Genomic DNA, 26,813 nt, shown 5'->3' with positions numbered 1-26,813 from the left:
AATTTGGGGATGGTATTAATAGAGAATATGAATGCAGGAACAACTTCTTAACTTGATTTAGAACCAGGTCCCATTTTTATCCAATTTTTCTAATATTTCTTTTGAAAGGAAGAAGATATTTTACTGAGGACCAAACTCTGGCCTCTTTAAAAAGTTAACTAATGCATGTATTATGTAAAGAGTGATGCAGCTGCATACCTCTTTTATTGTTTGATGGATTTAGAAAATTACAGAAAATTGTGAAATAGCCATAGTAGCTTATATTGATAATGAATAAGTCACTTAATCTTTCTGCGTATCAGTGTCCTAAGACAATTGAATAATTGATTGAATAAATACTGATTGTCCACTATGTGCAAAGTGTTGTGCTTATCGCTGAGGTGGAGGAGTGGGCATGATCATGGAAGGTGAGGCTGGAAAGATAGGCAGGTACCAGATCACAAAGGGCCTCGGTGTCATACTAAATGGTCAGGGTTTATCCTTCTTTGTCTGTTGGGGATGATTAAAGGATTCTAGCCAGAGAGGGGCATTATTAAGCCTGACTTTTAGAAATAACGCTTCAGCAATAGTATGAGGATAAATAAAAAGAGGGTAGACATGGACCTGGTAAAGAGACGATAGCAATTCCCGGAGCAGAGGTGATGGGAGCTGAACATAGGCCTTGTCAGTAGTGACGATGAGAACAGGATGGATTTGTGAAATTGTTAGGCAGTACAACTGACAGCATTTGTAACTGACTATATGTGGAGGCATTGAAGTTGATTGATAGAATGATTGATAGTGATTTCTGGCTTGTACAAATTGAGCACAAAAGGAAGTTACAGAGCCTGGATTCATTTCATAACAATAAAATTCATTGTTAAAGAAGATGGTTAACTTAGTTTATCAAGTTATTCATGTGAAGTAAAAACTACATTTTCAGACTAAATATGTAATGCAAGCAGGATTAAGAAATGGTTTCCAGGTTTTCAATTTTGCTAATAAATTGGTTGAAAAACTGATCTAAATTGTGGTCTGTATGGTTCGTATTTATAAAAGCAGCCTTCACTTCCCTATGGAAATGAGGAATGGGCCTTACAGAAAATCCCAGGCAAAGCTTTGATGTCTAACATGCCATGACTTGATAGACTAGGGCATCTGAAAATTCAATTCCTAACTCCAGAGAGCAAATGTTAGAAGATAAAACTGATGAATACTTAACTTAAACTAATTCCTTGAGTATCTAGCCATGCATTTTATGTCATCTATCATTGTGGTTTCTCAGCGCTTAGAAATATGAGCCCTGAATAAAAATGTAGAGAACCACCTGTCTGCATGGCAGTATTCCAAGAATCCACAGCCTAATTTATGCTTATCACTAGCAGGAAATGTAAGCAGCCACTTTCTTCTTGCCTTTCTCAGATCCATGTTTCAAAAGAGAGTATTGCAAAGAAACTAACTTTATGATAATGCTGAAATAATAAAGTACACTTCTTGTGTGTGGCAGTTTAGAACTAGACATTAGGATCTGAGAAAACACTTGGGAAATCAGGTAATGTAGACTCTCAATATATAACTTCTAACATCTCTTTTCAGCCACTTGATTTTGAAGTTTATCGCGGTATGAGTTTGTTGGAGATGAGGTAACCCAATAGTGAAGCAGACAGGTAGTAGAAGTTTCATTCTAGAACAGCCAAGTAATATGAGAGTAATTTCTTTTTGTTTAATCGATTATTTATTTTAAGTGGACAACTTTTGCCAATTTCCTGTCTTCCAACTGTGAATTTAGCCCCTGAGTTGTGATCGTAGGAAGTAAAAAAGACAGAAGGCAGCATGACCTTTAACCAACGGAGTGATTATTAAGCTGTGTTTGTAAAACACAAATATCACTGATGGAGAATGGAAAATAAAGACTGATGTATAAAAGTTTTTTTTTTTTTAATGATTTGAAATAACTATACTGTTAAAATTGGTAGAATTGACTAGTTTCTTTAATATCAAAATACCACAGTGGTTAAGGGTATGAGCTTAAATTAGGACCTAGACCCTGGCTTTAAACCTGCATCTGACACTTGCTAGCAATGGTGCCATGAATCAGTTACTAAACCCCTCTAAACTTCAATTTCCCTATTTGTAATTCAGGAGTAATCATGACCATCTCAGTAGACGATTCAGTTCAAAGTAAATGATCAGTACATAGTTGTGATCAGTGGTAGTGACGGCAGCAGTGGTGGTAGAAGTAGAATAGGTGTAGAAAATCCTCCCTTGTCCAGCAAAAGAATTGATATGTACTCTTTTTAATACTTAACAAAAAGATGTACTTTAAGAAAAGAGTAGGATTTTTTTAGTATGTGAGGGTCAAAAAAAAAAAAAGACGAGGGTGAATATGCATTTATGTGGTTATGGGTGGTATGTTGTTATAAACTGTTAGGACTGTTACAGTTACTTCACTTGAGCTTTCAAATTTGTGCTTCAAATTTGGCTTTAAGATTTATAAACCTAATTAAAAAAGAAGAATATGTTCAGTTATATAATTTTTCAGTACTTGTATAGAAAAAGTATACCAACTATTCAGGTAAAATTTTCCTTAATAACAATTCCTTAATGAAATTTATTACATGAGGATTTATATAGAGGATATTCCATGATAAAGATAGGTCATGTTTTCAATAATATATTCCTGAATTGAAATAATAATGTGGTGTTTTTTTTGTCTGATTAATTGACAAAAGCCAAAGTCTTATCATTAATAGACAACTATACAAAACAAACTCCACGAAGGATGAAGTTCATGTAGTTCAAATATGCTGTAGTCCTTTGGTGGATCAGACCAGTGATCCAAAGAAGGGCTTAGAGCCGCTTGAAGATGGGTGGAATATGCAGCCATCTCATTTAAGACAACATTTTCAGTTGGCCTTCTGATAAGAGTCAATAGCAGAAGATTTGAGTTCCTCGTTTGAGGTGAGGGTGAATTCATGCACTTTAGGAAGAGTGATTGGGAAGGCGGACTTGTAAAAATGTATGGGAGCCAACCAGAAACCTCACTGGATTACTAATATAAACATCCTTTTAATAATCATGGTTAAAAGGAATTCTTTACATTGGGGAGTTTTCCTTTCAAAACAGTTTATAATCGCAAAATAAGGTGTTCTGAGTTTGTTTGTTTTTCTTTTCTGATTTAGAGGCTATTTCATTAAATTGAGTGTATATGTGGCTTCAGAATTTCAATACGGAATGACTGGAACACTCTATCAAGAAACTGAAGAGCACTAAGTTTTAATTATATTCATAACAATGCTGCGTGTTGAGGATTATTAAATTGTTGGTTTGGAAAAGATTTTGGAAAATGAGATAAAAATTATTGATGTGACAACAAATGTATATATTTCATTCTTTCATTTTAATGAAAACATACCTCATGCCAAATAATAACAGTTTGGAAGCATGCTATGACTTACAAAAATCAATTTTTTTTTTTTTTTTTTTTTGGTTTAACAAACAAATTTATTCTCTCACAATTTAGGAGGCTAGAAGTCCTAACTCAGGGCATCAACTCCAGGGGAAGGCATTCTCTCTCTGTCAGCTTTGGGGGAAGGTCCTTGTCATCAATCTTCCCCTGGTCTAGGAAATTCTCAGTGTGGGGATCCTGGGTCCAGAGGAGGTGTCCCACTCCTGGCTCTTTTTGCTTGGTGGTGATGAGGTTCCCTATCTCTTGCTTGCTTCTTTCTCCTTTTTTTTTTTTTTTTTTTATTAACTTTTATTAAGCTTCAAGTGAACGTTTACAAATCCAATCAGTCTGTCACATATAAGTTTACATACATCTTACTCCATACTCCCACTTGCTCTCCCCCTATTGAGTCAGCTCTTTCAATCTCTCCTTTCGTGACAATTTTGCCAGCTTCCCTCTCTCTCTATCCTCCCATCCCCCCTCCAGACAAGAGAGGCCAACACAATCTCAAGTGTCCACCTGATTTAATTAGCTCACTCTTCATCAGCATCTCTCTCCCACCCACTGACCAGTCCCTTTCATGTCTGATGAGTTGTCTTCGGGGATGGTTCCTGTCCTGTGCCAACAGAAGGTCCGGGGAGCATGGCCGCCGGGATTCCTCTAGTCTCAGTCAGACCATTAAGTATGGTCTTTTTATGAGAATTTGGGGTCTGCATCCCACTGATCCCCTGTTCCCTCAGGAGATCTCTGTTGTGCTCCCTGTCAGGGCAGTCATCGATTGTGGCCGGGCAACAACTAGTTCTTCTGGTCTCAGGATGATGTAGGTCTCTGGTTCATGTGGCCCTTTCTGTCTCTTGGGCTCTTAGTTGTCATGTGACCTTGGTGTTCTTCATTTTCCTTTGCTCCAGGTGGGTTGAGACCAATTGATGCATCTTAGATGGCTGCTTGTTAGCATTTAAGACCCCAGACGCCACATTTCAAAGTGGGATGCAGAATGATTTCATAATAGAATTATTTTGCCAATTGACTTAGAAGTCCCCTCAAACCGCGGTCCCCAGACCCCCGTCCTTGCTCCACTGACCTTTGAAGCATTCATTTTATCCCGGAAACTTCTTTGCTTTTGGTCCAGTCCAATTGAGCTGACCTTCCATGTATTGAGTGTTGTCCTTCCCTTCACCTAAAGCAGTTCTTATCTACTGATTAATCAATAAAAAACCCTCTCCCTCCCTCCCTCCCTCCCCACCTCGTAACCACAAAAGTATGTGTTCTTCTCAGTTTTTACTATTTCTCAAGATCTTATAATAGTGGTCTTATACAATATTTGTCCTTTTGCCTCTGACTCATTTCGCTCAGCATAATGCCTTCCAGGTTCCTCCATGTTATGAAATGTTTCAGAGATTCGTCACTGTTCTTTATCGATGCGTAGTATTCCATTGTGTGAATATACCACAATTTATTTACCCATTCATCTGTTGATGGACACCTTGGTTGCTTCCAGCTTTTTGCTATCGTAAACAGAGCTGCAATAAACATGGGTGTGCATATATCTGTTTGTGTGAAGGCTCTTGTATCTCTAGGGTATATTCCGAGGAGTGGGATTTCTGGGTTGCATGGTAGTTCTATTTCTAACTGTTTAAGATAACGCCAGATAGATTTCCAAAGTGGTTGTACCATTTTACATTCCCACCAGCAGTGTATAAGAGTTCCAATCTCTCCGCAGCCTCTCCAACATTTATTATGTTGTGTTTTTTGGATTAATGCCAGCTTTGTTGGTGTGAGATGGAATCTCATCGTAGTTTTAATTTGCATTTCTCTAATGGCTAATGATCGAGAGCATTTTCTCATGTATCTGTTGGCTGCCTGAATATCTTCTTTAGTGAAATGTGTGTTCATATCCTTTGCCCACTTCTTGATTGGGTTGTTTGTCTTTTTGTGGTTGAGTTTTGACAGAATCATGTAGATTTTAGAGATCAGGCGCTGGTCTGAGATGTCATAGCTGAAAATTCTTTCCCAGTCTGTAGGTGGTCTTTTTACTCTTTTGGTGAAGTCTTTAGATGAGCATAGGTGTTTGATTTTTAGGAGCTCCCAGTTATCTGGTTTCTCTTCATCATTTTTGGTAATGTTTTGTATTCTGTTTATGCCTTGTATTAGGGCTCCTAGGGTTGTCCCTATTTTTTCTTCCATGATCTTTATCGTTTTAGTCTTCATGTTTAGGTCTTTGATCCACTTGGAGTTAGTTTTTGTGCATGGTGTGAGGTATGGGTCCTGTTTCATTTTTTTGCAAATGGATATCCAGTTATGCCAACACCATTTGTTAAAAAGACTATCTTTTCCCCAATTAACTGACACTGGTCCTTTGTCAAATATCAGCTGCTCATACGTGGATGGATTTATATCTGGGTTCTCGATTCTGTTCCATTGGTCTATGTGTCTGTTGTTGTACCAGTACCAGGCTGTTTTGACTACTGTGGCTGTATAATAGCTTCCGAAATCAGGTAAAGTGAGGCCTCCCACTTTCTTCTTCTTTTTTCAGTAATGCTTTGCTTATCCGGGGCTTCTTTCCCTTCCATATGAAATTGGTGATTTGTTTCTCTATCCCCTTAAAATATGTCATTGGAATTTGGACCGGAAGTGCATTATATGTATAGATGGCTTTTGGTAGAATAGACATTTTTACTATGTTAAGTCTTCCTATCCATGAGCAAGGTATGTTTTTCCACTTAAGTATGTCCTTTTGAATTTCTTGTAGTAGAGCTTTGTAGTTTTCTTTGTATAGGTCTTTTACATCCTTGGTAAGATTTATTCCTAAGTATTTTATCTTCTTGGGAGCTACTGTGAATGGTATTGATTTGGTGATTTCCTCTTCGGTGTTCTTTTTGTTGATGTAGAGGAATCCAAGTGATTTTTGTATGTTTATTGTATAACCTGAGACTCTGCCAAACTTTTCTATTAGTTTCAGTAGTTTTCTGGAGGATTCCTTAGGGTTTTCTGTGTATAAGATCATGTCATCTGCAAATAGTGATAACTTTACTTCTTCCTTGCCAATCTGGATACCTTTTATTTCTTTGTCTAGCCTAATTGCCCTGGCTAGGACTTCAAGCACGATGTTGAATAAGAGCGGTGATAAAAGGCATCCTTGTCTGTTTCCTGTTCTCAAGGGAAATGCTTTCAGGTTCTCTCCATTTAGAGTGATGTTGGCTGTTGGCTTTGCATAGATGCCCTTTATTATGTTGAGGAATTTTCCTTCAATTCCTGTTTTGGTAAGAGTTTTTATCATAAATGGGTGTTGGACTTTGTCAAATGCCTTTTCTGCATCAATTGATAAGATCATGTGGTTTTTGTCTTTTGTTTTATTTATGTGATGGATTACATTAATGGTTTTTCTGATATTAAACCAGCCTTGCATACCTGGTATAAATCCCACTTGATCATGGTGAATTATTTTTTTGATGTGTTGTTGGGTTCTATTGGCTAGAATTTTGTTGAGGATTTTTGCATCAATGTTCATGAGGGATATAGGTCTAAAATTTTCTTTTTTTGTAATGTCTTTACCTGGTTTTGGTATCAGGGAGATGGTGGCTTCATAGAATGAGTTGGGTAGTATTCCGTCATTTTCTATGCTTTGAAATACCTTCAGTAGTAGTGGTGTTAAGTCTTCTCTGAAAGTTTGGTAGAACTCTGCAGTGAAGCCATCCAGGCCAGGGCTTTTTTTTGTTGGGAGTGTTTTGATTACCGTTTCAATCTCTTTTTTTGTTATGGGTCTATTTAGTTGTTCTACTTCTGAATGTGTTAGTTTAGGTAGGTAGTGTTTTTCCAGGAATTCATCCATTTCTTCTAGGTTTTCAAATTTGTTAGAGTACAATTTTTCATAATAATCTGAAATGATTCTTTTAATTTCATTTGGTTCTGTTGTGATGTGGTCCTTCTCGTTTCTTATTCGGGTTATTTGTTTCCTTTCCTGTTTTTCTTTAGTCACTCTAGCCAATGGTTTATCAATTTTGTTAATTTTTTCAAAGAACCGACTTTTGGCTTTGTTAATTCTTTCAATTGTTTTTCTGTTCTCTAATTCATTTAGTTCAGCTCTAATTTTTATTATTTGTTTTCTTCTGGTGCCTGATGGATTCTTTTGTTGCTCACTTTCTATTTGTTCAAGTTGTAGGGACAGTTCTTTGATTTTGGCTCTTTCTTCTTTTTGTATGTGTGCATTTATCGATATAAATTGGCCTCTGAGCACTGCTTTTGCTGTGTTCCAGAGGTTTTGATAGGAAGTATTTTCATTCTCGTTGTATTCTATGAATTTCCTTATTCCCTCCTTGATGTCTTCTATAACCCAGTCTTTTTTCAGGAGGGTATTGTTCATTTTCCAAGTTATTTGATTTCTTTTCCCTAGTTTTTCTGTTATTGATTTCTAGTTTTATTGCCTTGTGGTCTGAGAAGATGCTTTGTAATATTTCGATGTTTTGGACTCTGCAAAGGTTTGTTTTATGACCTAATATGTGGTCTATTCTAGAGAATGTTCCATGTGCGCTAGAAAAAAAAGTATATTTTGCAGCAGTTGGGTGGAGAGTTCTGTATAAATCAATGAGGTCAAGTTGGTTGATTGTTGTAAGTAGGTCTTCCGTGTCTCTTTTGAGCTTCTTACTGGATGTCCTGTCCTTCTCCGAAAGTGGTGTGTTGAAGTCTCCTACTATAATTGTGGAGGTGTCTATCTCACTTTTCAATTCTGTTAAAATTCGATTTATGTATCTTGCAGCCCTGTCATTGGGTGCGTAAATATTTAATATGGTTATGTCTTCCTGATCAATTGTCCCTTTTATCATTATATAGTGTCCTTCTTTATCCTTTGTGGTGGATTTAAGTCTAAAGTCTATTTTGTCGGAAATTAATATTGCTACTCCTCTTCTTTTTTGCTTATTGTTTGCTTGATATATTTTTTTCCATCCTTTGAGTTTTAGTTTGTTTGTGTCTCTAAGTCTAAGGTGTGTCTCTTGTAGGCAGCATATAGATGGATCGTGTTTCTTTATCCAGTGTGTGACTCTCTGTCTCTTTATTGGTGCATTTAGTCCATTTACATTCAGGGTAATTATAGATAAATAAGTTTTTAGTGCTGTCATTTTGATGCCTTTTTATGTGTGTTGTTGACAATTTCATTTTTCCACATACTTTTTTGTGCTGAGGCGTTTTTCTTAGTAAATTGTGAGATCCTTATTTTCATAGTGCTTGACTTTATGTTAGTTGAGTCGTTACGTTTTTCTTGGCTTTTATCTTGAGTTATGGAGTTGTTATACCTTTTTGTGGTTACCTTATTATTTACCCCTATTTTTCTAAGTAAAAACCTAATTTGTATTGTTCTATATCGCCTTGTATCACTCTCCATATGGCAGTTCAATGCCTCCTGTATTTAGTCCCTCTTTTTGATTATTGTGATCTTTTACCTATTGACTTCCATGATTCCCTGTTATGTGTATTTTTTTTTAATTAATCTTAATTTGTTTGTTTTTGTGATTTCCCTATTTGAGTTGATATCAGGACGTTCTGTTTTGTGACCTTGTGTTGTGCTGGTATCTGATATAATTGGTTTTCTGACCAAACAATATCCTTTAGTATTTCTTGTAGCTTTGATTTGGTTTTTGCAAATTCTCTAAACTTGTGTTTATCTGTAAATATCTTAATTTCTCCTTCATATTTCAGAGAGAGTTTTGCTGGATATATGATCCTTGGCTGGCAGTTTTTCTCCTTCAGTGCTCTGTATATGTCGTCCCATTCCCTTCTTGCCTGCATGGTTTCTGCTGAGTAGTCTGAACTTATTCTTATTGATTTTCCCTTGAAGGAAAGCTTTCTTTTCTCCCTGGCTGCTTTTAAAATTTTCTGTTTATCTTTGGTTTTGGTGAGTTTGATGATAATATGTCTTGGTGTTTTTCTTTTTGGATCAATCTTAAATGGGGTTCGATAAGCATCTTGGATAGATATCCTTTCATCTTTCATGATGTCAGGGAAGTTTTGTGTCAGGAGTTCTTCAACAATTTTCTCTGTGTTTTCTGTCCCCCCTCCCTGTTCTGGGACTCCAATCACCTGCAAGTTATCCTTCTTGATAGAGTCCCACATAATTCTTAGGGTTTCTTCATTTTTTTTAATTCTTTTATCTGATTTTTTTTTTCAGCTATGTTGGTGTTGATTCCCTGGTCCTCCAGATGTCCCAGTCTGCATTCTAATTGCTCGAGTCTGCTCCTCTGACTTCCTATTGCGTTGTCTAATTCTGTAATTTTATTGTTAATCTTTTGGATTTCTATATGCTGTCTCTCTATGCATTCTTGCAACTTATTAATTTTTCCACTATGTTCTTGAATAATCTTTTTGAGTTTTTCAACAGTTTTATCAGTGTGTTCCTTGGCTTTTTTTGCAGTTTGCCTTATTTCGTTTGTGATGTCTTGAAGCATTCTGTAAATTAGTTTTTTATATTCTGTATCTGATAATTCCAGGATTGTATCCTCATTTGGGAAAGATTTAGATTCTTTTGTTTGGGGGATTGGAGAAGCTGTCATGGTCTGCTTCTTTATGTGGTTTCATATGGACTGCTGTCTCCGAGCCATCACTGGGAAACTAGTTTTTCCAGAAAATCAGCTTAAAAAAAATGCAGTCAGATCCCTATCAGAGTTCTCCCTCTGGCTCAGGCTATTCAGATGTTAATGAAGCCGCCTGGGGAGGGTGGGGGAGGGATCAGAGAGATAGGACAGTAGCACCTCAGAATATAGCCAGAGTTGCTTGTCTTGCTTGGAATGACTGTTATATCTGAGATTCCCGTGGGGCGCATCGCGTATGTGTGCTGGCTGTGTGGAGACTGCCCCCGGGGGGTCTGGCCCCCTGAAGTCACTGTCAGATCCTCCGCTGCCAGCCCCACGCCCAACGTCAAGGTTCCCCTGCTGGGACGGTGCACTCTCGACTCCAAAATCAGTCGCTGCCTCCTGGGGACTTCTCGTCCCGCCAGCTGCATCGCCGCGCCGCCCCCGCGAACTGGCTTGGCCCCCTCCCGGGTTTAGTTCAGGTGAGTGGAGCAGCTCCCCGTGCTTGTGCCATGACTGCGTGTCCCGGCTGGGACGCTGCTCTCCCCGCTCCAAGATCAGTCACTGCCTCCCGGGGACTTCTCCAACTGGCTGTGTCGCCACGCCGCCCTCACGAACCGGCTGGCCCCCCTCCCGGAGTGAGTTTGGGGGCTAGGGCTGGGCCCCTTGTTTGTGCCGTCTGCTCCCCTGGGCTCTGCCCTAAGTCGGGCGCCAAAGGTTACCTGACTGGTACGCTGGCTCCAGGCTCTGAAAACAATCGCTGCTTCCCCATATTTGTTCGTTCTCCGTCTCTAAATCTGTGTTTGTTGTTCAGGGTTCATAGACTGTTACGTATGTGATCGATTCACTTGTTTTTCCGAGTCTTTGTTGCAAGAGGGATCCGAGGTAGCGTCTACCTAGTCCGCCGTCTTGGCCCCGCCTCCGAATAATCAATTTTTATTAGCATCATCATTAACAATGTAATAAAAATAGTTTTTTTGAGCAAGCGAATGACATAAATTAACCAGGCTACATTGTGCTGGTTGAAATAATTTGAAAATCTTATCTATCTAATTTACTTGAAGGGAGTGTTTTTTTCTTTGTTCAGTACTGAATGATTAGTAATTAGGCTGTGTTGGCCAAGTGCAAAAGTAAACCACGTCTTCAAATCAGATTGTTGTGATTTGAGCCCCTGATGAGAAATTGTATTTCTAACAAGTTTCAGGCAATGCTAATGCTGCTGCTGGTTAGTGACCAGTTCTGAGAACCACTAGTAGAGCAGTGCTTCTCAACATTTATATACATAAGAGGCACTTGGGGGTTGTGCTAAAATGTAGATTCTGATTCAGTATATCTGGGGTGGAAATATAAATTCCCAGTAGATGTTTGAACCCAAACGAGCCAGTTCAAAGCCATGGGTTAAACAATTAAAGATACTGGAAAATGTTTCCCAAACCTACCTTATAATAAGACCTACCTGTAGTGCTTGTCAGAAATATCCATTATGAGCACCTCCTCAATCTTACGGATCAGAATCGGAGGGGAGGTGGTTGTTGGGAATCTGTATGTTTAATAAGAGTGCCAGGTGATTCTTACAATCAGGCCAGTATCAAAACAATGAACTAAACCAGTCCTTCTCAGAAGTGTCTTAGAGATAAGACTTTGCCCTTGAAAATCATTCCCCTTACACTCTTGCATATTCTAAGTGTATTTTTCAAGGTCTGATAAGGTTTTAATGTGACATTATAAAACTTACCATCGGATCTTTCATTTAGGCCAGCCATCAACTCAACTGCGATGTTTCTACAGGCTTAATTAGTAAGCAATGCTATAGAAATGATAAACTTCTATAACTTTGATATGTGTATGCAAGAACCTGAACTGAAGTATTTTCCTCTTCAAAGGGCTTTTTCTATTAAAGACCTGCCTTATTCTTGAATAATCCTTGGCCATGGAAAGATCAAGATTTTAATATTTTATAAAATACTTTTAAAATGTCTTGCCAAATAGTGTGAGGAGATCAAGATCTTTTTCACATCTCTGCCTTATAACATCTTCTTTTAGTGTAGATATGCTCAATTCTTAATAATTGTTCCTCTGCCTACTTGTGATGAGGATCAAATCGTTCTTTAGTGGCTGCTCTTGTTTAGCAATGTTCCAGGGGTGAAAGCAGCTCAATAGCCATTTAGTCACACAATATCTTCTTACCTTGTGACCCAGCAGTTTTTAGTGATGAAAGATCACTTTTATGTAATTTTTCCAAGTATATTTCTAAATACATGAATTCTCGATCAAAATGGCAGTTTTAAGGATCCATTTAGAAGTTGAGACAAGTCTTGTGACATGTAAGTACAATATGCTCTTATAAAAGGTAGTTCTGTTACAAGCCAGATTCCTCATATTCTTGGCATGCTCAGCCAAAATCATTTTAATAGCCTATTCCTGGAAGAGTCTGCAGGAATTTACAAAGGAAATGTTACCATTTATTGTTAACACACTTCCACAGTAAGGCACTGCTATCAGGAGGGTGAATTAGTTTCAGATATTGAATCCTTCCATTTGTTGTATTCATGATTTTTCTAATCCATGTATTTCTGTATGTGACTCCAGTGCAGTAATTTGGCTTTTGATACTTCTCTTCAACAAGCGTTGAAGACTGTAATCAGAGGATCCTTGAAACATGGCCATCAGACAGCTCGAGGACAATTCTCCAATCCACAGAGATGAGAGCTTTCAGGTTATTTGATTTCGGTTGATTGGATGGGATGATCTTCCCCTTTCTTAATGTTGATGTGGTCATATTTTATAACACTGGCAGCAAAAGATAGCAGTACAAAAAAGCATAAGTCAGACCTTTGGTTATAAACGTTCCTTATGGCAGTGACCCATTGTGAATTACAAATTGAATTTAAGACCCCTTTTTATTATTCTCCTTCTTTTCAATCTCAGTGAATAGGTCTGCGTGTTGAGTCAAGGTGTTTTATCTTCTGACAAAGCATTTTAATTATGTATTTGTGAGTTCGAGTATATGCTAACATGATGGTAGAAGTGATGCTTCCGCTGCTTGCCTGAGGCATTCTTGTAAAACAAGTGATTTCTCAGAATATATCCATTTTAGAATCTATATGCAAAAGATACCCAGAATATGTGTGCATATTCATGCTTGTGTATCATATGTAGTTTAAAAACTTTACTTGAACTTTTCTTCACCAAAGGTGCAGAATAAAAATTGTTTATGTTTAAAACTATTAAGTGTCAAAAGAGATACAGTATACCCCTTGAAAACTAAAGTATGTTTGTTTACTATTGGAAGTATTATATGCAGAAATACATATTTTTAAAGCTGTATGTTTTATAACTTTAATTCCTTTATATAATGGGATCTAGACACAACCTATAAAAGGTATTCCTTAGAGTTTCTAATCAAAGTAACTTATCATTCAACTGAGCCATCGTTTATTCATTATTACTCATGTAAAGAAACTATATGGAATACAAAAATGGACAAGGCACCACTTTTGGTAAAGTAACACGCAATACCAAAATTATGGTTAACTTTGTGAAGATAATGAATAATGTTTTCTGAGAATTGATAAAATATCACATATTTCTGTTTCTTTCAAAATAGAAATATCTTTGCTGATATATGCTCATGATAAAAAAAATTCAAGCAATATTGCTGTGTGTGGTAGTAAGTGAACTTTATCCCTTCTCAAATCATGCTGTTGTGGGTTGAATTTTGTCCCTTAAAAAGATATGTTGAAATGTTAACCACTGGTATCTGTGAATGTGAAATCACTTGGAAACAGGGTCTTTGCAGATGTAATCAAGTTAAGATTATAGCATACTGAATTAGGGTGGGCCTTAATCCAATGACCAGTGTCCTTATAAAACAAAGGGAATCCATTGGACACAGCCACAGGTGAGAAGGTCACGTGAATATAGAGACAGATTGTAGTAAAGCATCTATAAACCAGGGAACAGTCGGGATTGCTGGCTACTCCAGAAGCTAAAAGAGGTATGGAAAGATTCTTCCCTAAACCTTTGAGGGGAGCGTGGCCCTGCTGACAGCCTGATTTTGGGCTTCTAGCCTTCAGAACTGTGAGAGAAAAAATTTCTCTTGTTTTAAGTCACCCAGTTTTGGCAATTTGTTATAGCAGCTCTAGGAAACTAATACACTTCCTAACTGCCAACTCTCTCCCTTCTCTCTACCCTCTGCTCCAGGATCCTCACTCCACAAAGGTAAATGTTTGATACATGTGTACACATACATGTGTGAGTGTGGGCTTGCATATGTAGGCACTTGGTATGTAACTCAGTACCTTGCACATGGTAAGCACTCAACAGATGTGAGCTATGTGATAATTGATATATGACCCAATTGCATATTTGACCATAACTTACTGTAGTTTTTTCATGGCAGGGATTTCTTTTCACATAAAATCATATAGATTTCCCTTATGTGTTTTAATGAATAATTAGCATTCACTTTATCATTATTATTTGTTAATAAAATACCTCTTGCTAGACATTCCCATATTAAAAAAATATTTTTGCAATAATAAAATTATTGTAATATATATCCATATTTGTTATATAATAATATGTTATGTTTTATATAATTTCCTGTCTATATTTCTGTGGGAAAATGTCTATAAGTAGAATTACTGGATCAAAACATAGATTTTAAATTTTGATTGATATTGTCTTCCAAAAATATTGAGCTAATTTATACTATCACGAACAATATGTGAGAAAACTTGTTTCTTTACACTCTCATGAATACTTGGTGTTACTGATACTTTTTTTTTAATCTTTATTACTCTAATAAATGAAAGATAGTATCATATGGTTGAATTAAATAACATTTCTTTTGCTCATCTTTTATATGATTATTGACCATTTGTTTTCCACGGGGATTGCCTTTCCATATCATGAAACCATTTCTTCCTATTAGATTGCTTGTATGTCCTAATATATGATATTTCTTTATATACTATAAATAGTAATCCCAGTTTCTCACATAGGTTGCAAACATTTTTCCTCAGTGTATCACTTTTTTAAATTTTTGCATATGCTATGTTTTTCCATACAGATATGTAGTCAACATTCTTTAATTTTCTTTATGCTTTATATCCTTTTGGTATAAAATTCAAAAAGCTTACCCACCTCAAGATTTAGAGAATACTTGCCCTTAGATTTTGCCAATTACCTCTATAGCTTCGTTTTTTACACTTTAACCACCTGTTCCATTTGTACCACTCTCAATCATTTATTCTTTCAGATATTCTAAAAATTCTGTCCTTTTATTTTGGTCAAAATTGGTGATATATATGGGTTAATTTGGAATAAAGTGATATATTATCAACTTTGAGTTTTCCTACCTATACCAAGAATATGGTATGTTTTTCTTGTACTTAAATTTTAATGTCTTTTATGTTCTTCCATAAAGCTTTCTAATTCCTCGTCTGGCTCCTAAATGTTTCTGAAATCATAGAATATCTTTGCAGCTATTCCCACCAAAACTCTTGGGAAAGACTGGTTTTGGTTACTTTCCTCACCTCTGAACAAATCATTATGGCCAACTGAAAATAGCATTCTTCTTGGCTAGGCCCGGTGGGGCCCTACAATGATCCTATCCAAATAGCATGACTGAGCAGGGTTACTGTGCATGGGGTTGCGTTAGAGTCCTAAAAGAAGAGATGCTAGGTAGATAAGAAAATTAATAAATAAATGAAATTTTTGAAGAACCAGAGAATAGTCACTACAGTTTTTTCAGACAAGTTCATTTGGACATGGAGTTAATTGCTTAAGCTACCTAGCTTTGTAGATAATCTGATCATAGATAGTAGGTCTGGATAGGGTTATAGAAATGTTAGTATTTCCTATTTATTTCAGGCCATAACACAGCACAACTGTGGATACTATGGGACCAAAAAGTAAGAGAAAATTCTTATTCATACCAGTTTTTTCTTTCTTGCCCTAAACTATGATTAATCTAAAATATTAGCTTATCCCTATCTACACACTTTAACACCAGTCATTCTCCCTCTTCTCTCCACTTTTATAATCATTATTTCTGGCCCGACTATCGATTCAAAAATTAGCAAATTGGAATGAAAAAACCTAGGATGTGACAACAATTCAATGTCCTCACAAGGCTTGATATCAACCTGAGATTATTATAGAGAATGATTCTCTACTTTTTATTTCTATTTTTTTCAATATTAATTTTTATGTTTTTCTTTTCTTGACCCAGGGGAGCACAGGAAAAAGAAAAAAATCCTCAAACGTGTCCTTTATCTTGTCCTAATACAAGATCGTTTTTGTCTCATTCTCTGTTGTATGACACAGTTTTGGAAATTTTCTGGGGGAGATAGAAAAACAAAAGGGAAGAGCATGCTCAGCATTTCTCAAGCTGAAGGAACTGAAGAAAAAATTCAAGCCTCAAGTTGCTATACTAAAGGATTCTACAGGAAAAATATTAAATGATGCAAGAAGCATCAAAAGAAGATGGAAGGAATACACAGACACTATACCAAAAAAAAATTGGTCAACGGCCAACCATTTCAGGAGGTAGCATATAATCAGGAGCCAAGGTACTGAAAGAAGAAGTCCAAGGTGCTCTGAAGGCATTGGCAAAAAACAAGGCTCCAGGAAATGACGGAATACCAACTGAGATGTTTCAACAAACGGATGCGGTGCTAGAAGTGCTCACTTATCTATGCCAAGAAATTTGGAAGACAGCTACAGGGCTAACTCGCTGGAAGAGATCCATATTTATGCCTATCTCCAAGAAAAGGTGATCCAACTGAATGTGGAAATTATCGAACAATATCATTAGTATCACATGCAAGCAAAATTTTGTTGAAGATCATTCAAAATCGGCTGCAACAGTATATTGACAGGGAACTGCCAAAAATTCAAGCCAAATTTAGAAGATGATGTGGAACCAGGGATATCATTGTTGATGTCAGATGGATCCTGGCTGAAAGCAGGGATGCCAGAGAGATGTTTACCTGTGTTTTATTGACAATGCAAAGGCATTTGACTATGTGGATCATAACAAATTATGTACAACACTGGGGAGAATGGGAATTCCAGGACATTTAATTGTGCTCATGAGGAATCTGTATGTGGATCAACAGGCAGTCATTCGAACAGAACAAGAGGATACTGCATGGTTTAAAGTCAGGAAAGGTTTGTGTCAGGGTTGTATCCTTTCACCATACCTATGCTGAGCAAATAATCTGAGAACCTGGACTATATGAAGAAGAACGGGGCATGAGCATTGGAGGAAGGCTCATTAACAACCTGCATTATGCAGATGACACAACCTTGCTTGCCGAAAGTGAAGAGGACTTGAAGCACTTAATGATGAAGATCAAAGACCACAGCCTTCAGTATGGATTACATCTCAACCTAAAGAAAACAAAAATTCTCACAATTGGGACAATAAGCCATATCATGACAAACGGAGAAAAGATTGAAGTTGTCAAGGATTTCATTTTGCTTGGATCAACAATCAACACCCATAGAAGCAGCAGTTAAGAAATCAAAAGATGCATTGCATTGGGCAAATAGTCTGCAAGAGACCTCTTTAAAGTGTTAGAAAGCACAAAAAGCAAAGACGTCACCTTGAGGACTAAGATGCACCTGACCCAAGCCACGATGTTTTCAATTGCTTAATGTGCATGTGAAAGCTGGACAACGAATATGGAAAACTGAAGAAGAATTGATGCCTTTGAATTGTGGTGTTGGCGAAGAATATTGAATATACCGTGGACTGCCAAAAGAAAAAACAAATCCTTCTTGGAAGAAGTACAACCAGAGCGTTCCTTGGAAGCAAGCCTGGCAAGACTGCATCTCACATACTTTGAAAGTGTTGTCAGGAGTGATTAGTCTCTGGAGAAGGACATCATGCTTCGTAAGGTAGAGGGTCAGAGAAAAACAGGAAGACCCTCAGCGAGATGGATTGACACAGTGGCTGCAACAATGGCCTCAAACATAGCAACAATTGTCATGATGGCGTAGGACCAGTCATTCATTGTTCCATTCTGTTGTGCATAGGGTCTCTATGAGTTGGAACTGAGTCAACGGCATCTAACAACAGCAACATATTTTAATTATAGGATTCAATTCCAGTATCATTTGGGGGTTTTAAATACATGTTCAGAGACTTTTAACGAGAGGTGAAAATTAAATCAATATTTTCATTTCCATCTTGGATCAGAGATAACAAGAGAAAGAACAAATGTCCTAATGAGTGCAGTTCCAAATCAAATGCTATTAATGGTTAATAGATACTCCATGCTGAGCAAATAATAAGCTGGACTATATGAAGAAGAATGGGGCATCACGATTGGAGAAGACTTATTAACAATCTGCGTTATGCAGATGACACGACCTTGCTTGCTGAAAGTGAAGAGGACTTGAAACACTTACTGATGAAGATCAAAGACCACACCCTTCAGATGGATTACACGCCAACATGAAGAAAACAAAAATCCTCCCAATTGAACCAATAAGCAACATTATAATAAAAGAAGAAAAGATTGAAATTATCAAGGATTTCATTTTACTTGGATCCACAATCAACACCTATGGAACCAGCAGTCAAGATATCAAAAGACGCATTGCATTGGGTAAATCTGCTGCAAAGGACCTCTTTAAAGTGTTGAAAAGCAAAGATGTCATGTTGAAGACTAAGGTACGCCTGACCCAAGCCACAGTATTTTTAATCACTTCATGTGCATGTGAAAGCTGGACAATAAATAAGGAAGGCTAAAGAAGAGCTGATGCCTTTGAATTGTGGTGTTGGCAAAGAATATTGACTATACCACGGTCTGCCAAAAGAACAAACAAATCTGTCTTGGAAGAAGTACAACCAGAATGCTCCTTAGAAGCAAGGGTGGTAAGACTGCATCTTACATACTTTGGATGTGTTGTCAGGAGGGTTCAGTCCATGGAGAAGGACATCATGCTTGGGAGAGTACAGGGTCAACGGAAAAGAGGAAGACCCTCAACGAGATGGATTGACATGGTGACTGCAACAATGGGCTCAAGCATAACAAGGATAGTAAGGATTATGCGACACTGGGTAGTGTTTCATTCTGTGGTACATAGGGTTGCTATGAGTTGGAACTTACTCAACAGCACCTAACAACACCAAAAACATATTCTCCATGGCAGTAAAAATGATGTATGTTCATCTATAAATTCATTTCTACAGATCCGGAAACCCTGGTGGGGTAGCGGTTAAGAGCTATGACTGCTAACCAAAAGGTCGGCAGTTCGAATCCACCTGGTGCTCCTTGGAAACTCTGTAGAGCAGCTCTACTCTGTCCTAGAGGGTAGCTATGAGTTGGAATTGACTCAGTGGCAGTGGGTTTGGTTTTTGCAGTGATATACTGATTTTTCTGAATCATTTCTGAGACATTTCACTGTGCTTAACAATAAAATAGGAACCTAAGTCAAATACATAGCAGTTAACAGAGGAAAGCCATTAACTAACAGATTGATACATCAGGCTACCTGTTTGTGTAATTTGTGAGATTATGGACTGATGAAAATTTAAGCTCCAGTACATTTATATATATATATATATATATATAAAGAATATGTCACTTAACTGTGTATTTTTGGAGGTATGCTACTTCAAAGTACAAAAGAGAATCCAGAAATACTCTACCCAAGAGTAAAAGGAGATGTTGTAAACTATTTAGAAATCAATGAAGATATTCTCTAAGAAACCAATTACAATAAAAAAAATAGGATGTCTAATATTTGGAAGTGACATAACTGATATAATTGTATTATAAAAGATTCATTATTTAACAAAGTTAAAATAGCAAATATTAAAAATAGTATAGTATGTGAATAAAGCAGAAATTATATTTTTGTTTAGTTTTTGAAGAAAATAACACAGTTGAAGTTGTAGGCATTATATGTTTTAAATGAATACAAGAAAAGATTTGTTTTGTTCTTGGAAAATTCCCCGTTACTTCTAATTTTTGTTATACTAATTTTAATTTTTCTAGCAATCATAAAGATCACAAACTTATTCTTTAGCAACATCCACTTTATTATTCAGCAATTTTGCTATTTAAAAATTTAGTAGTCATGTTTTCAGATTTCAAGATGCAATATTTCTATGTATACTTATGTTTCAAATGATTGTCTTCTTTTCGTATGATCTCTGACTCCCTAGTCTTCGCCTATCTACTCCAAATTTGCAGCCTCTCTGGAGCTCCATGGATCAGAATTACTAACATTTTTACTGTAGCCCGCTCATGTACACGTCCCAGGCTGAAATCTCTCTGCGGCTTATACATCAATAGTATCCATTCATTTTCTGAGTTCCAGGTAGTTGTAGGAAGCTTTAGTCTGTTGATGGCACACTTGCTCTTGTTTTCAGTACTGTTACAGATGTATCATTTTTGGTATAGCTTTACTGTCATTGAAATGGGATCATGGGAATGAGGTGAGATAAACTTGAGTGTTGAGTTGACCATTTTGAACCAAATGTCCTATTTTTTTCCAAAAGCAAGGAGTAGGAAAGAACTGTATTTTCCAGAAATACTTATTTATTTAAATTCATTTTTTTGCTGTCATTTATTGAGAACCTTTTTTATGAGCCACACTCAGTGACACATGCTTCATATACATTCTGTCATTTAATCTTCATGTCATCCTCAAAGGTAGGCATCACTTTTCCCCTCTTATAGAGAAGGGAAATGAAACTCAGAAAAGCTGAACAATTTACCCAATTCATACTAGTAGTTAACGATGGATTGGAGAGCTAAACCTGTAATCAATTGTTGCCAGAAGCTATTCTCTAATCGTTCTAGATACTGCCTCTCTATTTTCTTTGTAACTTAATGCTACCATTATCTACTTAGTCTGAAGAACTAGTATACTTATCTGCAAATATTTATTACTGAGTATTATGGGCTAGGTACTTTTCTAGATATTGAACTTACAAAGATGAATGAGACATGGCCTCTCCATACTTTCTTGTCTTTACAGAATTCCTAGTTCAAGGAAAGTCAGGCAAGTGAGCTGTTAAATTACAGCAAATGCAATGAGACAATCTCGTGGAAACCTAGAGGTTGAATATTTATGACCTATTAGTCCATTAATATTCAAGATTAAAGTAAATAGAAAGTAAATACGTTTAAATATTAAAATTATTTTTATTATTTTACATACAGGACTCAGAAAACATTCCTGTTTATTTGGACTGAATAGAATATACGGAAATATTCAATCACCAGACCTGATTGAAAGTATTGAACTATCAGACCCCATCACAATCATCATTATTGTCCACACAGTCATATAAAATTTCAGGGCTAAGAAAAAAAAAAAAAAAAGAAACTAAAAGGTGATGCTAAATAAAGACAAGTTAAACCACTTTGTGTATATATGAAAATACCTTCCAGGGGGAGAGAGCTGTTGGTAAACAAATGTAGAAGATGTACATTATTTGTGTAAAGATATGATAATATGCTTTCCTCTTATTTTTATTCTAGAACCAAATAGTTCTCTTGACCATTAAGAAGCAACTTGGCTCTCATGAGAATTAAAGCAAAACATTTGTTTCTTTACCATTTATCTCTGTCTGAATATTATTACATTAAAAAATGAGAATTCTTTGAATTTCATCTAACTTCATATTTTATTAGAAACACAGTCAGGGAGATACTTCAAACCTTACATATTTAAGGGCATAGGTGAACCTGACATGGTTTCTTAACTCTACAGTAGCCTAAGACTTTGAACCAATTTCTGCCTTAAATATCCTGAGAGTGCATGCCATTCTGGTTTCTTTGTAGACTCACAGGGAGTCAAACATACCTTAAAACATCAAAGATCACAGAAGTATGTTCTATTTATACTATCGCAGTGAGCATAATGCTTGCTTTATAGTTTCTACCTACAGAAATAATCAATCTGAGTTTATAATAGGCACGCTTTAAACCATAGAGCTTAATGGTACTGTAGCAGAGAGGCAGAATCCAATGGCTTTCCAACTGAGAGTTTTATATTATATGAAAATATAAGTATGACTAATTCTATCTGTGTGAAGCTGACAGAAGGTTAGGTGTTTTTTTAATGTGGAATCCTAACTTCAAAGGCAAAGGATAGGAATGGTGGATAAATTAGATACGAAACAAGTAGAATCTCTCGAACATTCTTTTTATTTTACCAACAGGAAATGGACCAGTCTCTTAATGATGTACAGCTACAATTGTAATGCCAACAGTCTCATAAAACACTTTCAGAATTATCTGTAACAACACGTGGGGCCCGGGATAATTTTGTTTGTGGCACATTGGTTTAGTTGCACATTTAATTCACAAGACATGCAGGAATCCTCTTTGTTTTGTAAAGTTCGGTGTAGAGTTCAAAGATAGCAGAATATCCTTTGCAACCAAAGAACAGAGATAAAGTTAAGATCCTGTCACGAGTGAGGGCTTGAACTTTCTTAAAGGTCTTGCTACCAAAGTTTAGAAATAAAGTAAAATTTCAAATCAGTTCTTTTTTGTTGGCTGATGTGGGAAAACTGGTTGGAGAAGCTGAAAAATGGGAAATTGTGAAATGTGTATAATATCAGTCATCTCCATGGGTAATTTTATCCATAAGGAACTAGAAGATTTTCATAATTCCAATCGAATTATTTGGTTATGCATGTCTATGTTTGCTGAAACATGGGTAAATAACGGCATGTTGTGGTTAGGAGCATTTAACCTCATGCCGCATGCTTGTTTGTGTGGCAAGAAGTGAAACCAACTGGCCTCAAGGGCCCAGAGTTATGTGTGTGGTAATTTAAGGAAACCACACTGTGCAACAAAAGGATGCTGGAAGGGGTTAGAAAGCAAAATATATTTACAGCCTTCCTAGCTTTGCATTGTTATTAAAACAGTCCCAGTTCATTTTACCATACGAGTTGTTGTTGTTAGGTGCCATGGAGACGGTTTCGACTCATAGCAACCCTATGTACCATGTACCAAGGAATAAAACATCACCTGGTCCTGTGCCATCCTCACAATCGTTGTTATGCTTGAGCCCGTTGTTGCAGCCATTGTGTCAATCCATTTCATTGAGGGTCTTCCTCTTTTTCACTAACCCTTTACTTTACCAAGCATGATGTCCTTCTCCAGGGACTGAGCCTTCCTGATAACAAGTCCAAAGTACGTGAGACACAGTCTCCCTAGCCTTGCTTCCAAGGAGCACTCTGATTGTATTTCTTCCAGGACAGATTTGTTGGTTCTTTTGGCAGTCCATGGTATATTCAACATTCTTCACCAATACCACAATTCAATGGCGTCAATTCTTCTTCAGTCTTCCTTATTCATTGTCCAGCTTTCACATGCATATGAGGCGACTGAAAACACCACGGCTTGGATCAGGAGCACCTTAGCCTTATAGGTGACATCTTTGCTTTTTAACACTTTAAAGAGATCTCTTGCAGCCCATTTGCCCAGTGAGAGTGTCTTCTGATTTCTTGACTGCTGCTTCCATGGCTGTTGATTGTGGATCCAAGTAAAATGAAATCCTTGACGACCTCAGTCTATTCTCCGTTTATCATGATGCTGCTATTGGTCCAGTTGTGAGGATTTTTGTTTTCTTCATGTTGAGGTGTAATCCATACTGAAGGCTATGGTTTTTGATCTTCATCAGTAAGTGTTTCAAGACCTCTTCACTTTCAGCAAGCAAGGTTGTGTCATCTGCATATCACTGGTTGTTGATGAGTCTTCCTCCAATCCTGATACCCCGTTCTTCTTCATATAGTCCAGCTTCTTGTATTATTTGCTCAGCATACAGATTGAATAGGTGTGGTGAAAGGGTACAACCCTGACACACACCTTTCCTGACTTCAAACCACACAATAGCCCCTTGTTCTTTTTGAACAACTGCCTCTTGATCTATGTACAGGTTCCTCTTGAGCACAATTAAATGTCCTGGAATTCCCATTCTCCTCAATGTTATCCATACTTTGTTATGATCCACACATTTGAATGCCTTTGCATTGTTAATAAAACACAGGTAAACATCTTTCTGGTATTCTCTGTTTTCAGCCAGGGTCCATCTGACATAAACGATGACATCCCCGGTTCCACATCCTCTTCTGAATCTGGCCTGAATTTCTGGCAGTTCTCTGTTGATGTACTGCTGCAGCTGCTTTTGAATGATCTTCAGCAAAATTTTGCTTGCGTGTGGTATTAATGATATTGTTCAATATTTTCCACATTCAGCTGGATCATCTTTCTTGGGAATAGGCATAAATACGGATCTCTTCCAGCCGGTTGACCAGGTAGCTGTCTTCCAAATTTCTTGGCATAGACGAGTGAGCGCTTCCAGCGCTGCATTCATCTGTTGAAACATCTCAACTGATATTCCGTCAATTCCTGGAGCCTTGTTTTTCACCAATGCCTTCAGTACAGCTTAAGCTTCTTCCTTCAGTACCATTGGTTCCTGATCATATGCTACCTCTTGAAATGGTTGAACATTGGCCAATTCTTTTTGGTATAGTGTCTCTGTGTATTCCTTCCATCTTCTTTTGATGTTTCCTGCATCGTTTAATATTTTCCCCACGGAATCCTTCATTATTGCAACTCAAGGCTTGAATTTTTCTTCAGGTCTTTCAGCTTGAGAAATTCTGGGTGAATTCTTCCTTTTTTCATTTTCTATCTCCAGTTCTTTGCACATGTTGTTATAATACTTTATCTTCTCGAGCCACCCTTTGAAACCTTCTCCGGTTATTTTACTTCATCATTTCTTTCTTTTGCTTTAGCTGCTGTATGTTCAATAACAAGTTTCAGAGTCTCTTCTGACATCCATTTTGGTCCTTTTGCTCTTTCCTGTCTTTTTAATGTTCTCCTGCATTCTTCATGTATGATGTCTTTGATGTCATTCCACAACTCATCTGCTCTTCAGTCATTAGTGTTCAACACGTCAAATCTGTCCTTGAGATGATCTCTAAATTCAGGTGGGATATACTAAAGGTCATACTTTGGCTCTCATGGACTTGTTCTAATTTTCTCCAGTTACAACTTGAACTTGCATATAAGTAATTGATGGTCTGATCTGCAGTCAGCCCCTGGCCTTGTTCTGATGAGCGATATTAATCTTTTCCATCATCTCTTTCCCCAGATGGCGTCGATTTTATTGCTGTGTATGTCATCTGGCGAGGTCAATGTGTATAGTTGCCGTTTATGTTGGTGATAAAAGGTATTTGCAATGAGGAAGTCATTAATCTTGCAAATGTCAATCATGAGATTTCCGGCATCATTTCTATCACCTAGGACATATTTTCCAACTACCAATCCTTCCTCTTTGTTTCCACCTTCTGCATTCCAATTACCAGTAATTATCATAGAAGATATCCTTTAAATGTATGGTTGTGGCTATAGTACTTGATAAGGCAACTCCTCTTAAACTCCTCTTAATGACCATTTAATGATATAAAGAATGATTTTCCTATGTATTTCCCACTTTTTACTCTACATTGCTTCCTAAGTGATCATATAGGTACTCATGGCTGCAATTATAAACTATGTTCTCATACTTCCAAATCTATACAATTTAGCTCCTTATCATATCAATTATATTCTGCTTTCTGAATATCCTCATTTGGGTGTCCCATGCACACTTCAAACACATCCAAAACTACACTCGTCCTTCACCCAAACTCCAAACCTTCACTTCTTCCTATGCACCTGATCTCAGTAAATAACACAACTATCCAGTCATGCTACACATTTTTCAGAGTATATATCCCTCCTCATGAGAAAATGCCACTTTTGTAAATGTGATTGCTGCTTTCCAATATTGAAAACAAAAGCTCCATACCATGTATCTACATCTCATATAGCATGACCATTGCTTAAAACTCATCTTTATTGTTCAGCACATTCTATAGTAAGCTGCATGTGTGTGCTGTCAATTTGCCTCATTTGAGTTAATATACTTTTATTTAGTACATTCTTCTTGTTGTGTGCTGTCAAGTTGATTTTGATTCATAGAGAGCCCCATGTGACAGAGCAGAACTGCCCCATAGGGTTTTCTAGGCTATAATCTTTATGGGAACAGATTGCCAGGTCTTTTCTCTCCCAAAGCCGCTGGTGGGAACAAACTACCAACGTTTTTTGATTAACAGCCAGGTGTTTAACCATTGCACCATTTATCAGTTGTACATAGTATATAATAAATGGCCTGGGAAGATAGAAAGATGAATCAGACATTGCTCCCATTCCAGAGGAAACTAAAATAAATATTGATCAAAAGTAAGGATAAGACAGCACCGCATTCCCTCTAAGTCAAAGGTAAGCAGTCAGACCACTGGGGTTGATTAATTTTATTTAGCACTAAAATGAAAGCAGTTCTTCAGTGCTTTTCACATCTGTGAATCTGACCCTATGCCAGAGGAAAAGCTATTACTTTTGAAATATCAGGCATATAGCTTTATATAAAAGAAAGAAAGCTTTTATATAGTGTAAACCCCTGAAGTCAGGTTAGTCAATTCAGTTAAACATTTGATAAATTCAGTAAGTAAAAAATGAAAAACCAATTAAACTGGTTACTTGTTATTGTTTTGAGTAAAATATTCATTAATTAGCTATTTTGTTCTTATTTTTCAAGTGGTTGTTATGTTATGATTTTATATATACATTTTCTTTCTAGAAATAGTTTAGTTTCAAACATATATTTATAAATACACCATGATTCTTTAAATATAAATGGTCACATGCCCACGGGTAAGTCCATCAACAGAAACACAATGTCCATTCTTAGAGAATAAAAGCTGGAGCGACCTGCCAGCTCTGCGGCATTCCTAATTG

General features: G+C 37.0%; 1 long non-coding RNA gene across 2 annotated transcripts in view; it reads right to left on the bottom strand.

Annotated features, from left to right (window-relative positions):
* The window catches only part of LOC111749431 (uncharacterized), a 108,430-nt gene that overhangs the window by 76,384 nt on the left and 5,233 nt on the right, over nt 1–26,813 (bottom strand). Inside the window, exon 4 of one of the 2 annotated variants that reach the window (XR_010322275.1) lies at nt 10,575–11,527. The exons of the other annotated variant lie outside the window; for it this stretch is intronic. This is a non-coding gene — a long non-coding RNA (uncharacterized LOC111749431). Of the gene's footprint in view, nt 1–10,574; nt 11,528–26,813 lie in introns of those variants that run through there. 2 annotated transcript variants of the gene reach the window in all.

The sequence above is a fragment of the Loxodonta africana genome, chromosome 6 (genome assembly GCF_030014295.1).
Source record: "Loxodonta africana isolate mLoxAfr1 chromosome 6, mLoxAfr1.hap2, whole genome shotgun sequence".
NCBI lineage: Eukaryota > Metazoa > Chordata > Mammalia > Proboscidea > Elephantidae > Loxodonta > Loxodonta africana.
Note: the sequence above shows the minus strand (reverse complement) of the source record. Positions and strands in the feature narration are given on the sequence as shown.